This window comes from Cetorhinus maximus, chromosome 19, assembly GCF_964194155.1.
Source record: "Cetorhinus maximus chromosome 19, sCetMax3.hap1.1, whole genome shotgun sequence".
NCBI classification, from domain to species: Eukaryota; Metazoa; Chordata; class Chondrichthyes; order Lamniformes; family Cetorhinidae; genus Cetorhinus; species Cetorhinus maximus.
This window is the reverse complement of record NC_135897.1, coordinates 64,633,223-64,647,510: the sequence shown is the minus strand read 5'-3', so window position 1 is coordinate 64,647,510 and position 14,288 is coordinate 64,633,223. Positions and strand designations below refer to the sequence as shown.

General features: G+C 37.5%; 1 long non-coding RNA gene across 2 annotated transcripts in view; it reads left to right on the top strand.

Moving 5' to 3' along the window:
* The window catches only part of LOC144693858 (uncharacterized), a 136,086-nt gene that overhangs the window by 97,499 nt on the left and 24,299 nt on the right, over positions 1-14,288 (top strand). For both annotated transcript variants that reach the window (XR_013579609.1, XR_013579610.1), the window contains exon 2: positions 9,581-9,870. This is a non-coding gene — a long non-coding RNA (uncharacterized LOC144693858). The remainder of the gene's footprint in view (positions 1-9,580; positions 9,871-14,288) is intronic.

The following is a 14,288-nucleotide window of genomic DNA, read 5'->3' as shown; positions in this document are numbered from 1 at the left end:
CAGAAAGATATCACAATTTCATTTGAAAGATAAAAGTGAGCCAAAAAAAGACAGCTTTATCTGTAACAAAGCTAGTAACTGCACCTTGAGTACAGAAGAGGATGAGAAGGAGGATTCACAGAAGTTACAAAAATTAGCTTTGGCAAGCAACCAGATGGAGCAGCTGCTGAGAGACAGAAAGATAATAGTTGATGCTTCTTTTCCAGTTAGGAGCTTTAATCAAGGATTTACAGAAGTTACAAGTAAACATAAAATTGGCACTGAATGCTCTGGATTGATCAAGATGTGAAGTACAACATGCATTTTTATGAGAGATAGCAGAATAGCAAATGTGAGTGAAGCAAGATTCAGTACCAGATCAGACAGAGAAAGAATAGTGGTCTATGAAACCTATTCTGCCAGCTAAAATAACATAACTTGCTTCTCTATCACAAATAGTAGGGTCAAGAGTGTAAAGGAAGAAGTATGACCAAGCTGGAGCAGCAAAGAATTCTCGATGACCATCCCAATCACCTGACCTATAGTGCTAAACAATAGATTTGTTGCAGAGAATTCTGCAGAAAACAGCTATGAGGCATTGGTCAAGAGACCAGTGGTGAAGAAACAGACGCAGTGTAAGAATTAGGATTGCAAGTGAGGAAAGTATCTAGCAGATTATCTGAGTTCATGAACTAATCAGAAATATGGGATCAGCTGATGGGTGAATTACTTAAGATCACCAGGGCAATCGAAGTTTCAGTCTGATCAGTACGAGAAGAGCAGCAATTGCTTATGAAGAGGTGGATTCAAAGTAGCTCGTGAAAAAGCTGAAAATACTTGAGACTGAGCAAGGTCCAAAGGTTGATAGGCATAGCAGATGTATTAAATATGATAAAGGATAGCGAAGTAGTGCACAAGAAAGTATGAAATGAAGAAAAAGTATTTGACCTATTAAGCTTTTTCCTTCCATAGACATGTTGTAATTTGTATCTATTTATTATCCTGAGCAAAGGTTCTGCAAGTTACTGCCTTCTCCAGTCCCAAGAATACGTATCTCAGTTTACATCCTGGTATATTCATCCTTGACAGATTAGTTTCCTTGGCACGGCATCTCTAAAGTGTCAGCAACTCAGGAAACATCATGATCTACTGTTCTACACAGCCAATAATTAAACTATAACTCTTTAAAGCAATGCCTCACCAGAACAACAGAATGGGTGCATTATTAAATACAAGCCCTAGTTAGACATTCCTGGAATATTATGAGCAGTTCTAGCCACCATCCTTTAGGAAGGATATATTGGCCTTCAAGGGAGTAAGGTATGGGTTTACCAGAATGATACCTGGACCCCTTGGGTTTAAGTATGAGGAGTGATTACACAAACTAAGGTCCCTGGAATTTAAAAGGTTAGGTATGAGTTGATCACAGTTTTCAAGATATGAATGGAAGCAGATAGAATAGATAGAAAGAAACTATTTCCACTGATTGGAGAATCTAGGATTGGGAAGGATAGTTTAAAAATTAAACCTAGATCTTTCAGGAGTGAAATTAGGAAATCCTCCCACATGCAAAGGTTGGTAGAAGTTTGGCATTCTCTTCAACAAACAGCAATTGATGCTAGATCAATTGTAAATTTTAAATCTGAGATTGACAGATTTTTGTTATCCAAAGTTATTAAAGGATATAGGGCATGAAACCCAGGTGTGACTTCAAATGGGATTGATGATGGCACTGATTGAATTTCCGGAGGTTTCATCACATGACCTCCTGTCTCTAATTGCCTTGCCCAGTCAGGTTTTTTTTGCCATCTCCAATATATTTTAAAACTAATAAACAAACCTGTTTAAAGAAAATGAAAAAATAACTTCTTGTGCTCCTTTTCTCCTGGGTTGTTCACAGCAGTATTCAGGAAATTAATCTTTAACTCCTGGAGACTCCAAGCCAACGTTGAAGGGTTGGCAACCCTAACCCAGGCCAATTAGAGTTTTTTTTTTCCCCCTTTGTTGGTTCTAAAGGTCATAAGTCAAAAGAGTTTGGACAATCTCAATTTAGTTGCGATTGGGCCTCACCTCACAATACAAACTGCTCCAATTTTGACACCAATCTCACTGGATTAGATCATAAGGAATTGCTTATGTGTGAAGGGATAAATTCATTCTAGTGATTAAAGGAGGGCTTTACCTGTATCTAGCTGTGCTGTACTTAACCTAAGAGCTTGTGATATCTTCTTTTTAAAAAGCTAAAATTATAGTATAAAAATTTAACAAAAAAATTAATAATGACTATAGAAAAATGACAGTGAAAAGATAAATAGTTGACAGTCAGTAACATCAATTGTGTGAGTTCCTGCAGTCTTTGACTTGTATTACTTTATTATTTTTAATCCCTTGTAACAGTCAGCGAGTTCTCATGAGAAGAGCATACCACCGTTTGTCGTTCAGTGTAATTGAATGCAAGATATTTTAATTGTATCACTTGTCCCAAATCCAATGATTCATAAATACAAAATTCCTGTGTACTTGTGCCCAGATCCATACTCAATCTGGGCATAAATACAATGCGGCCTAAAAGATCATAGAATTTGAGCGTAAAAGCAATGCGCTCAAATCTTTATTTTATCCATCATTTGTTGTTTAGTAATCCCTCTGCTCAAATGCAACTCCACAATAATAATGGCTCCACTTTACCTTGTATGAGTGTTTTCTGCAATTGAATTATGTTCGGGGGTCTCTTTAAATTACGATCAGATTTTAAGGTGCAGAAGGAAAAGGTCAGTTTTATTGCAATTTTTTTAGAGTTTTTAAAATAAATATCCTCACGGAGATCTGAATGGTATTTTACGTTTCTTTGAATGGATTTTTATAGTATAAGTCATGTTAAAAACTGGAAAGCTACCCAATTGCAGTTTCTTAAGCATGCTGTGCTTAATGCAGATGAAATATAGGCTGAGTTCTGACCTTTCCTTGGGCACCATTTTTCACACTGCATTATGCCCAATTTGTTCTAATGAGATTTGCAGGAAATTTGGGTGTAATGACATCGTCACAACGGATGCATTTTCAGGTCTAACATCCAGGTTGTGACCACGGAGGAAATTTCAGACCAAGATATCTATTTCTGAACATTAGTTCAAGGAATGCTTGTCTAGGAGAGGCCAAAAAGGAAGATTTCAAACAATTAAGTAAATCTTGAATGTTAGTAATTATTATGCCACTAAAACTGATCGCAGCTTTCCTTTTCACACGTTGCAGCCGGGGCCTCAGCCATTGCATTCCATGTGAATCAAAAACCATCTATGATGGTGGTCTGGAAACAGCAGTGTAGAGAAACAGTTCGGCAAACCTTGACCTTTGCATTGAAAACAGGTTTCATATGTCACGCTGTCGCAGTGCAACAGTGTTTGGGGGGCATTCTAATTACTTACACCATCTGTACCTGCAGAATTCTCAGCCCAAAGCACTTATAACACAATTAAGAACTGTCAAGAACCCGAATTGTTACATTGTGGCAAAATTATTTCAGTTCCAACAGGCACAGGATCTTTTCTTCCTCCAGTATACTTTGCACTGTTTGTTTAAAATTCATCCTAAGTACTCTTACTATTTTAGTTTTGATTTTGTAATCATTAAATGAGACATAAAATCTAATTGTTTGTCTTTCGTTATTAATGAATTCAGTGAGGTAATTAGTCTTTTGTCCCACCCCATGTCAAATCGAGTTAGCTTCTCTTTCACCCTCTTGTGTGATTAAGTATAGAAATCTATCACATTATCCATCCCTAATTTAATTTAAATAGTGCTATACAATCTTCTGAGTTATGGACAATCGTTTAGCAGCAGCAATTATAAAGAAAAGACCAAGATAAATTGTGAAGGATTATTTAGCATACTCCAGTGAAAGATAGCTGTTGAGATTATCTAATGTGATTAAATTGATCATTGATTTAACTTGTTTGATAGTTAATGTGATTAAAGTGCTCACTGGTTAATCTGTAAAGCAGATCAATGTAAGCAATCCTGAAGCTGGTTTATTCAAACATTCATATAAGGGAAATGTATTGTCTTGGGTCATACAAATTAGCCAACTATTTTCCTTTCTTTTTAATATAACAGTCACCTATAGAAGGGATTGTCTGTCCTATGATTGCTTATTATTTGGAAATCACTCACATCATTCTTCTTTATGTTTGAACATTTCAATGTTGCTCTGTCTCCTGATTGACAATAAATATTATAGAAACAGAACATCAGGCGCTGATCTTTAGGAAGAAGTGTGTTTTGGGAACTTGTGTGGTACTCAAGTTAGGTATATTCAAATATTTATTAGTTTGAAGATTACAATATATTTTAGACAAGTGCCTCAAGGTGGAGCAGAGGGTGAAGGGACAGGGGTGGGTGGGCGGTGAGGAAAGAAACATCACAGCCAAGGTATTGTTGTAATAAGTTTGGACAACAAGAAAATAACCAGCTAAAATCTTGAGTAGAATGTTGCAAATTCAATTCCTACTAACACCTTCCTTCACTACAAAAATCAATGAAAGACATATTTGTGCAATCCCATCATCTGTTAATTTGAGTTAATGTTGTTGAGAGGAATAAAAGAATACCAGATTTGAGCAAGTGAATTTCTACACATGAACTTTCACATGTTCATTTAGTTATTGGCCTAGCCTTTTGATCTAATGCGATTTACTTCTTGTAAAACAACCCATCATTTTTTTGTTAAGCAAATAGATCTTCTTTCTGAGATCACATCTGGTTGTAAATATGTACTGTATTTGCAAAATAAGTCATTTTGAGTTTAGGTGTATTCTGCAAGAAAATTACAAGCTGAGATATGTAAAACATATACTAAAAAGAATATGTCACCTTTTGAAATTTCAATGTCATAGTAGTTGGATGAACTCCAGTGAAATAGTATAACTCAAAGCTGTGTGAGCTTAAGGATCTCAAAGGAAAGGTTGTTAAAATCTCCTGGGAGAATGTCACTAATACCTACACTTCATTGTGAAAAGTTAATTGGTATGAATTAAGTTAGACAGAGTATTTAAAATCAACCATTTGAAGGGCTGGACTGAAAGATTGATATCAACCTGAAAGATATTTTATTCCACTATCAAATTAAGAATCCAAATCATAACTGTCTATCTGAGCTATTCTCAAAACTATTTATTTACAAGTGTGAATTTATAATAAATGAAGTCTGTAAAAATTTTAATAAATCAATTTTGTTGCTTCAGAAATTTAAGCAAATTTGCAAACGATTTTAGTGTTATTTAAAACCCTTGAAAACCATTAACTGTACCCCATTTATTAATGATTTAAAAATCCTTCCCATTTTCTTCTGTTGTTTGTGGCATGTCTATGTAGCGATGTAACTCTGAGGAACTATTTTCCCCCATAGAATGTCAACTGTAATTATAGTTTCTGTAGTTTTTTTTAAACATTGGTTTCTGATATATTGGGAAAAACAAGGACAGTGCTGTTTCTGTGCCATCCACTCATCATAAGGTTACCAGAGATAGGAGCGGGAGTAGGCCATTCGGCCCCTCGCGCCTGCTCCGCAGTGTCCTCAATAATTACTTCTTACAGGAATATTCAAAAATGCTTAATCATATTTAAACAAACTTTTCTCATTTGATTTTTCACATCAGGGACGGGAGATTGAGCAAACTGTGAACTAGGAGCACGATGTAAAAATGAAGTTGACATACCCATTTTCTATTTTTTCTCCCCTCCTCTGCTGCAAGTGTTGACACATGCTGCACCATGATTCCATTGGCAAAACCATCTTTCAGTGCCTCCGCGACATTCTCCAGGGCTGAGCCTAGATCATAGGGCAGAAAACTGGCACTAGCAAAAGACCACTCGTTTTCCGCAAGCTGCCCATTTTTAAAAATTATTGGCTACACTGGAAAGGAAGGTGAATGCTGGACAGTCGATCCGCTAGTGCCAGTTTTCTGTCAGGCAATGAAAATTAAAATCTACCCCCGTGAATATTAGTAAATTGTTTCTTCCAAGAGGAAACATCACAGTGAAGCCTGATCCTATCCTGATCTGATATTCCGCATGTTCATCTTCCAGCAGAAGTCACTGGATCAAACAACATTCAATTACAGAATATTGTTTAAAAGTAGTACTTTAAAGTTAACCAAATGGATAATCCAAAGTTATGCATGCGCATTTGCGCCGTAATCTTTGTTTGATTTTCAGCATTGACTAGGGGAAGACACGCGTGTGGTTTACTCTGCACTTTTTCTGCGATTAGCTATTCCACCCTTCTCGATTTTATCCTGTTTGAGAGCGCAATGAAGTTACAAATGTAAATGTAGATAGGATACTATAAATATTTGAAGAACATTGTGTACCAGTGAAGAAAATTGTTCTTTAACAACTGCAATTTAATGGCTTTTTAAAATTATATTTAACAATTTTTTGGACATAAACCCCATGACTGGGAAATAGGATTGATTTATTGAGAACTTCGATATATATAACATTGGGGAGGGGGAAATCACATTTGAGGCGATTTAGAAGCTTGATATTATAGATTTACGGCACAAAGTGTCTGCCGGGCTGATTTTTCGGCGTATTTCTTCAAAAGCTTACCTCGTGTCAATGTAATTTCAAAAGCAGTTCCAGCCGCATCCTGCCAGGAAGTGCCGACTTTCCTTTCAGCTACCTGTAATCGCGTTAGGATAGGGAGAACTTTCTTCAGTGTGTCCGTTACATCCATTTCAATGTACGTTGTCTATTCGCCGTAACGATCACATTTCAGATTGTGTGCTATTATTTTCAGTTGTAGTTGCTAGGGGTGGTGGTGAGAAAATGTTTTGTGAATAGTAACCATACCCAGCTTCCAGCGATCTCCACTGATGTAGTAATGAAACTCATAAGAAAATAAATTGTGCTTCATAAAAACTCGCAACTGACGTTTATATTAATCTAATTATATACGTGTGTATTAAAAAAAAAGGTTACTCTGGAAAGGCCTTTATGTATATCGGCGATGATATGTTGTAGGACTGCACTTTATTTCTTACTTTAGTGAGATAAGAATCAGTAACAGCCTTCACATCAAAACAAAGGTGAACTTGTTTTAAAACACTTGCACAGAACACTCGGAAGCTATGAATATATATTTGGTCCGAGGCCATTGTTCTGGTGTCTGAAAAGACTTGCGGCTACGAATTGAGAATGGGGATGTTGCTAATTGTCAGGGGCGTTGAAATGTTACACACTTGCAGGCAAAACAGATCTATTCTTCAGTAATACACTGGAGATACTCCTTGTTCGTGGATGTGTGACAGTATTTTTGAGAAACGCGGGCTTCAATTGGTCACCATTTCTAAATGATTCCTCAAATAGATGTTGGATTGTATAAAAATGGCAGCTGTTGTTGAGGAAAACGGGAAAATATTATCTTAAATCTGGTATCAAGTATCTATAAATATTTGTCAGATAGGGTAACAAACATGAAATGCCCGTCAGCGGGACTTACATGTTTTTTTTTAAACGTAAATGCATATTCTACCCGTGCGTTGATCAAACAAGAATTGCCTTTATTTGAGAATCTGAGAGTTGGAAATGTTCGAGTGTTAACTAATAAGGTTGCAAATGAGGACAGGGCGTCTATTCCAGTAAAGAAATCAAAGCAAGAACAGTTGGGACAGAAAAGATTTCTTCAGACACTATCTGTTGTACAAACATAAAGAAACGGTGGTAATTGAAAATTGATTTTCTAACGCACGAAACACTTTCATTGACGTCTAAGACGTTTTGTTATAGGTTACAAGAGTAACATCGCCTCGGATTAAGTTATATGTCATTACGATTGTAAAATAACATCTGTATACATATGTACAAAATCTCGTGTCTAGAGATAAGATAGGCGCCTATTAATATCTGCAAACATCTTATTAAAATAGCTGTTGAATAGTAAACTGATAATTTGGAATGTATGTGCCAATGGGCAATTCTCACCCATTGGGTTAATATCACAGAGTATTGAAAAGGTCCAGAATCTATTAGTAACAGGTGACCGAATAATTGCCTTTAGTTGTTTGGGATCAAATGCAACCTATGTTCACTGATTTGTGAAAATTTCTGCTAATTCCAATATGTAGCAAATAGATTACAAAAACCGCATCCCATTGGAGCCTGCTTGTACTTCCAACCCGCGTATAAGTCGCCGATTTGACAAAGCAACTTTCTGCCACACAGGCTGGTCTCGTGCACCCTGAAGGTTAATTAAAGGAAGTAGTGTTAAGGTTAAAGTCATGACATCCTATTGTAATTGTAGCTTTGAGATTATGGTTGAGACATGTTCTATAAACACACAAAAGGCAGAAGTCATTGGAGTGGATTACTGTCAGTCTGGAACTGGGAGAGAATGAGCTAGTAATTCCTAGAGAAAGGTAGACAAACAGAGAGTCAGTGACTAACAACTTTCCCTGCAGAGATCCATTGTTTCCGACTTTCCCTTTCTGAGGAGCTCGCTCTCAAAGCCGATAAAGACCTCAACTCAAGCCAAATACATGGTCTAGATGTCAGACAGACTAAATTGATGCTGAATCCACATGACACAAAATATATTTACCCCTTTCTTGAACAATATAGCTGGTGTGTCGATAGGCATTTTAATTAGAGTTTAAGAACCATTAAGGTGGATGAAAAATCAGATAGTAACAACTTTTTGTCCAGTTAATTTATAGGCATACATTGTTTAAAGTGATGCATGGTTTAGGGCAAAGTCCTTGATGCCTACCTTTGGCGGCTGTTTGACCAGAACTGAATTTTGCTATTGTGTTGATTGGAAAATCCATTTTTTTGTGAAATTTGAAAATCTCACTGTAAGAACTATATGAACAGTGTGTAGAAGTGAATTATACCCTATGGGAGCCATTTGTGTCATGTAACGTGTTACAATGTTTAACAGTTTGGCACTGGAAATTAGTTTTCTTCTTTCAATTTTATGACCAATTATCTAAAGAACAAGAGGGAACTGGTGTGTTGTCCAGCTTTTGAATTTCTTTGCAATATTTGACTAAACGCAATATTAAACTCGCTGGTCTTAGTAACTTTTTATAGACATGATTTAGCACATAACAAACTGCAAGGAAGTCATTGTTTTATTGACATACAGCCCTCAGGTGCAGTTAAAAGTAGTCTTTGCTTTTAAATAATATTTTATTCAGATAAAGAGTTTTCGTGTGACCTTGTAACGTCTTTTTCTATCCTTTATCCAGCCCCTATTCCATGGTTTCAATAAACAGCGAAACCATTACCTCACGGCAGCTTTTGTTGGCCCTATACAACAGAGAACAAAATGGTTATTCAAGAGAACGCTTTAGATTTTATTGTGGGTAGTATGCACAAAGAGCAGTGTTATTGTATTAAAAAGAACCATCTGTAGCAGAAACAATGGCTTCAAATTATCTTGAATACCCACTGAAAAAATATAAAGCTTTTTCTTCTGTCTGTCGGTGGGGGTATAGAGCAGCGTAGTGTAACTGACTTTTGTTGTTCTGCGTCCATTCTTTCTTTAAAACGTTCAGCCTTTTAGAATTTTTTTTTCCATAAACGACTTTTCTTGTTCCAGGGTTTGCATATCCTCTGTGGCTAGATGAAGAGGACTGTACACGTTCGCATGCGGCCGGGAGAGCGCAGGGACTCCAGTTTCAAGCTGACATGGCTCGCTTGTCTCAGCTTCAGATGAGGTGGTGGGGGGGGGGGAAAAGAAAACACCCAGCGGATCTCCGGCTCTCTCAGCCCAGGGAGAAGTGAGCAGTAGCGGCACACACCAATTCCCGCGGCCGGGAATGCGGCACTTCAGGCGTTTTCGTTTCTCCTCGAGGCGACAGTGTTGCAGACAACACCCAGACCTGACAAGTAAGTGGCTCACAGTCAGTGTTTTATACTTGTTTCTGAAATTTCTCACTCTACGTTGGGGGGTGGGGAGGGGGGAAATGCAACAGTGCAGCTCTTGTGTTCTAATGTCAGACATGCAGAGCTTGGAATGAATGGCTTCTTTCTCGATTCCCAGTAAAATAACTCTAAAATGGCGTGCGCTGTGAATGCCCAGGTTATTCTAAACAAAACCTTAAAAAACACGTTTCTGCTGCTGTGCACAACTCCCGAGTTTTGGCAGGAAGCACGGTAGCTCAGTTGGGTCAAGAACCTTTAATTTGTTGATGCAGTATTGCGGAAGATTCGGCCGAGCGTTTGCGTGTGAAAACTTCAAGGCCGATCCGCGGCCGGGGGAGTTGACAAAACTGTTCTAATGTAGCATGTAATAGAAAAAAAAAAGGGGGGCTAGCGCTTTCAGCAGCGTAGGTGGTGACCTTCAGTGGATGCCAATAAGAAATCAGGGCTGTTTTCTATTTCTCACTTGGAGAGTCCCTGAACTTTTTTTTTTGGTGGGGTGGAAGGGGGGGTGGGGGAGGGTAGAATCAGCTGACAGCACTGTAACATACAATCGGACTTCAGTTAGTTGCAGCGATGAGGAAACAGGTCGCCATAGCGCTATGTTTCCCCCCCCCCTTAATTATTTGTTTGATTCCGGGGAAGGGGTCTGCTGACTGGCAACCTCTCTCGAGCGTCCCCTAACGGTCCCTCATGTGCTTGGCAGGCATGAATATATGCATGCCTATAATTTGGGAAAGGACAACCGATTCTGGAACCTGTCTGATTACAAGCCTGTTTGCAGTCGACAGTCTTTTTTTTGAAAAAAAGAATTCAAACAACATATTGTTTTACGCCATTGTGTAATTAGTCAAGGTCCATGTATCTGACTACCGCAAATACTTACTCTCTGCATGTGACACCCGATGTTACCCCAAATTGATCGCCAGTAATTAAAGTAAAAGTTCCCCTTGATACTCGTCTTCCAACATTCAGCCTGAACCCCGTTGTTCTTCCCAGTAAAATAACATTTCATTGTAGATTTACTTATAATTTATGTTTCGTTTATTCGGGAGTGAAGGAGTTAAATTGTTCAGAAACGTGCAATCTATTATACAATGTCGAATTTAATAATATAGTATAGCAAATCAGAGTGGTTGAGAAGGGGAAAAACTAATTTAAAAAAAATCTTGCCTGCATTATTACTTGCTCCGTTATCAAGGCGCCAACTCATCTGAAATTGGTTGAGAAACTGGGCTGGGTTTTTGACACTTCGGTTAATTATACTGAAATTTAACAGATCTTTTCAGTTATAAAAAATTAGCCACTGTAGGCGAAGGTTTTTTTTTTAATTTTGCAGATAAAGGTTAATCTAGGGATGAATTGCAGAGCTGTGATTGACAACAGAAAAGGTGGTAAGGGGAGGTTGAGCTGTCTTATTTACGGCCCACTGCTTGCTATACAGGCTTTGTTAGAGGGAAAGCTAATTTACCGCTGATCAAAAGGACCATATAGTTAAAAGACTAGTAATGACTGCTAATTTCATTCCAGCCTCACATCTACAGCTAGAGTAATTAGATATGTACCGCTTAAATTTAGTTCTGTGGATAACAGTTTAAAGAGATAAATAATTCAATTTTGTTGCTAAGGCATTTTGTATCTATTTACTTAGATATTAAATGTTTATGTGTTCTTCCTTGAAATTGGATAGACACCTCAGAGATAATAATTATTTATCAGATTTTTAAAACTACAATGAAAACAATTATTTGTTTGAAAATCCACCTCAAGAACTTTTGTTTGTCGATAAAGATTCATTTTTTCCAGAATTGGAACACTTAATGGGAAAATAAATTAAAGTTGTGTTGTCTCGATGGGGTAACCTCAAATAATCAGCCGATGGATTAGTTTGCGCAGTTTTTGATACTGCATTTATGGTAATAATCTGGGAGCACTTGATGTTCCTTTTTACCATGGGTTACTAAAGATTATGGACAATCACAGCCAACAGTGTCAAAATCAGAACACAAAACTATCCCAAACTCGGTAATCTTCGCTCACGGAGAGGTATACTCTCTATGTCACCTGCTGGATCAAATAGCCCAGTTAGGGTTTGTATTATATTTGCAAAAAAAAACACAAGAGCCTCCTCTTGTTGCTGACCAACACTGTCCTCAATTTGAGAGGATATTGTCTCGACACCAATTTGACAACAAGGATTTTCATCACTAGAACCATTCATCACAACTTGCATGCACACTCTGAACCACCTAGAAATAATGCAATGCACTGGGAATAAAACAGCTCATCAATTCCCCAAAACGAGATTAATACTTAACGTTATAAGTGCAAATAAGTCCCGCCGTGTCCATTTTACAGTTATTGAGGTTTGGCTTCATAAAAGATAGATTCGAAGTTTTGAGTCTCTTTCTGGGATCAGTAAATTCCTATGTCATGGCCATAACTTAGATTGACAAAGCACAGAAGAAGACCATTCGGCCCTTTGTGTCTGTGCCGCTTCTTTGAAAGAACATTGCTGTGCCGATGCTAGGTACAGTGATGGATGGCAAGGATATGTGCTCATTGTGTCTAAATTAATCCGATTGCATTTTGTGCGATAGTTTTGCTCAGTTCTACCTCATCGACTTTTAAAAGTACGAATAGTCTGTATCACAACAATTCTTATATCTTGCAATTTAGTTAAATGACGTTTAAGATGTTTATTTTAAGCAGGTTTTTTTATAGTTTGAAGGTGTAACTATTTAAATGTCATGTAAAGGACAGATCCAATTTCAGTTTGCATAGGCTTCTTTCTGAGATGCAGTTTTCCCTTATACATTGCGATCTATGCAAACAAAACACCATGAAAATTCCGAATGGTATATTGTTTACTCTCGATTAAATCCACTTCATATCTTTTACTGGCTATATTGCAACAAACATGTTCTATTGTTAAATTCATATAGGATTAACTGTAGTGCATAAAATAAGAGTTGGATCATTGTTGATTCCAAAATCTAGTGCGTTGTATCAGCCAAGTCGAATACCAGGCACATGTGTTTATTAAATTTTGAATCATTTGCAATTAAAGGCACTTTAACTAACTTGGAACCTGTAAATTCATATCCGTTAACTTGCCGTTCAGCAGTCACGCGGTGGGTTTGTCACGAAGGCTTCACGCTTTTAGTGATAAAAAAAGGTTTCGAAGTTTGTGTGCATAATCTCCCCTTTGTTTTATGAAAGATAATTCTGGAGAATTGTCTTATAGTCATAAATTGCTGTGGAGTTATGATTGTTGCACAGCGTGACCAGGTCAAACAACAGTTCTAATAGTTGAGGTTCTTTTTGTCGAAGGAACCGAAAACAAGTAGGGACATTTATGAAACTTTCTAAAAGTGCTCAATGTAAGATGGTCAGAAGTAAGAATTGTCGATTTCAGACAACGTATTGACATGTAAGTAGATGGGTGCTTTTCACATGGGTTTCAAGCCAGAATTCTGGTTTAGAATATTACCGAATACAAAAGCCTAGAAAATGATTACTGGTTAAATAAATTGGACTGTCGCCCATTGTGATGTAGTTTATCAAAACAGAATGATTCCTATTTGACCCCTTGTCTCCCGACGCGGTTTTGATTTCTAGAAGGAGCAATATATTATCAGCTCCAGTATCGTACGCCGTGTTAAACAATCCATGTTTCGAGTTTAATTATAAATAAGACACTTCGGAATGACACCGATACACCTTTACCCTTTGGAGGCGCTAAGATATTTGTACCATTTATTGAGGTGTTGGTACCACTGGGATTGTTTATTTCGCGAGGTGATATCTATTTGACATTGGTTGTGTGATACAGGGTCAGTATCTGGGTTGACCGATTAGATTCTCCTTTTGTGCTAAACTTTCCGAAATCAGTTTGTTGAAAGTAAAACTCGACCGCTTTGTTAATTATACATGTCAGCGATTAGATGGGCTGTAACTTGTAGCAACCTTTGGTGAGCAGTTTATGAACTTCTTAACCGACACAGAAGTTTTGGCTTGGGTGAGGTGATGATCACTGAAATTGTTGCAATAATATCAGAGGTGGATGGCGACTTTTTTAAATTTCCGGTTGGCCGGAAAATGGGGAATTGAAAAGCGCCACTTTAGCGACTGATTGTCACGCAAAGATGAGCAACAAAAATAACTAACTTTTTTTTATTTATAAGTGTGGTAAGAACAAAATGGTGTGTGTGTTGAGCATCCCAGCTAAATCTCTTGGATTAACTATACTGGTGGTTTTCAGACTCTCAGACATCAGTACTGAACTAAAACGAATCGTCCAGATTGTCATTTGCAATTGAACTGCATTCCATTAAAATACGGTGACAGATTATATCATTGTCAATTTGAGATTTTTAGCACCT